The 2,172-nt window shown below is 32.3% G+C and overlaps 1 non-coding gene across 1 annotated transcript; it reads left to right on the top strand.

Moving 5' to 3' along the window:
- Positions 1–337: 337 nt before the first annotated feature.
- Positions 338–437, top strand: LOC112090821. Its single transcript, XR_002901829.1, has one exon. It is a non-coding gene; the product is annotated as a small nucleolar RNA Z43 (small nucleolar RNA).
- The last annotated feature ends 1,735 nt before the right edge of the window (positions 438–2,172 follow it).

The raw sequence follows: 2,172 nt of genomic DNA, 5'->3' as shown, positions 1-2,172 counted from the left end.
AAGAGTGAGGGTATAACAAAATGTCATTTGAATTTTAATTTGTAACATCTATTTTTCTTGAATTTTAGAAATCTTACAAATTTTCCCCTTCTGTTAAATTATGGACGGAAATTGACACTTGGGCGCGAATTCGTAGCAAGAGTGAGGGTATTAAGCATGCTATTACAAAATTGCCCCTAAAATTAGAGTAATATGGAATTAAGTTATATTTTTTTTTTTTTTTTGACAAATCTCTCATCTTTCTTCCTCGCTGCTCTGAACTTGGAGATTTATCTAATTTCTTCCATAGTAGTCTTCTTCAGTTTCTGATCTGTTTGTTTGGAATTGATTTATTTGGGGACGGTGATGATTATTGTGATAAAAGGTCTCGTTCATTGTAATGGGCTCTATAGCCCTTGCCGACCATCCTGATATATCACCACCCATATTCCGAGTTCCTTCTCATCTTCAAGAAAATCTTTTTCTCCCAAATTTCTTATTCTGGTTTCTGAAAATTCTTCCTTTTGTTAGAAATTTGGTTCAAGGATTATAAATTTTTGTTTGATTTTATGCGGCCGATGATTAAATTCTTTTATTTAGACAAGCATATGTCTGAAATATTGCGTTGACAAATCTATTCTTCTCTAGGAGGCCGTAGAGTTTCCTTCTTTATTTGGTAGTTTTTTTTTTGTTTTTGTTTTTTTAGGAAAAAAAACTGATTCTTTAATCAGATTGCCAAGCATATGTCTGAAATATTGTGTTGACAAATCTAATCTTCTCGCTTCTTTTTTTTTTTTTTTTTGCTCTGGGTTTCTTTCTTTAGTTCTAGGGTTTTGATTGAATTGGGAAAAAAAAAATGAGGGCTTAAAAGCGTTAAAAGAACCTCAATAACAAATTTATTAATGCATTTACTAAAATACCCTTAAAATTGGCATCAGGTGCGCACCACGTGTTAATTTCCGTCCATAATTTAACAGGAGGGGAAAATTAATAAGATTTTTAAAGTTAATTCGAGGGAACGTATATTATAAATTGAAGTTCATGGGGTATTTTGTTACACGGTCTAAAGTTTGAGAGGCAATCGTGTAATTTGTCCAAATATGTTACATGTGATGATAGTAACTAATTTTTGACTTAATTAATCATGCATGACACTTAGTAATAATTAACTATAATAATCTTACAAACAATCCAACAATAATTAAATTTGAAAAAAAAAACATATTATATATGGATAATAGGAATTACTTTTGTCATATGTATATATGGCGAAATGAAAGGTAAATTGAGGTGCTGCCGGCGGTTAAGATCACTTGTGTTTTTGGTGAAGTACGTAGGGTTGGTTAATTTACACATCTTTTTATGGATCTTTTTTTTTTTGAAGCTTTTGGGGGGTTTCCCTCGTTTTCTTGTTATGAATTGACCATATTGAAAGAGACTAATTGATCATGGGTCTGTTTAGTTCGCTGATTTGAATTTTTAATTCGAGTTGAGATGTGATTTTATGTGAAAACTTTTTACTATAATAAAAAATTAAATGTGACTATTTTTTAAAATTTTTTACTGTAGCCAAACTCGAATTCTAAACTCGAATGGTGAAGTGAACGGGGCCCATGTAAATTAGGCTCTTTCAGAATATTTTTGGCCTTTGGACCCCAGCAGCCATGTGCGTCTTCTGACCTGCAGATCTCTCCCTCACTCATTCACAGGTCACAAGACAATGCACGGTCACGCACACACAGGAAAATTTTGTAAAGCTCAAGTAAACATTATATATGTTGCATGATCCACCCCCACGCGCATGCAACTCAAGCCAAATTCTTCTTCTTCTTCTTCAATCTTCACGACCATTGCTAACTAGATTATTGTGAGAGGATTTTGCCTAAACCCCTTCTTTTTTACAAGAATGGTTAACTGATATCAAAGTTACTCAAAACATCTTAATTAAGTTATAAATCCGTACTTGATATCCATTTAGTTCGCTGATTTGAGTTGAAATGTGACTTTATGTGAGAGCTTTTTATTGTAGTAAAAAAATTAGATGTGACTGTTTTTTAGAACTTTTTACTGTAGTAAACTCGAATCGGTAAAAAAGCAGTGTGTGATTGACCGGTGATTTTTCAATGAATTGGATAATAAAATCAACATTGTGTTAAGTTTCTCGCTTATGTTTATTATGAAAGCAAATTTCAA

The sequence above is a fragment of the Morus notabilis genome, unplaced genomic scaffold, assembly GCF_000414095.1.
Source record: "Morus notabilis unplaced genomic scaffold, ASM41409v2 Scaffold7899, whole genome shotgun sequence".
In the NCBI taxonomy this organism is placed as follows: domain Eukaryota; kingdom Viridiplantae; phylum Streptophyta; class Magnoliopsida; order Rosales; family Moraceae; genus Morus; species Morus notabilis.
Note: the sequence above shows the minus strand (reverse complement) of the source record. Positions and strands in the feature narration are given on the sequence as shown.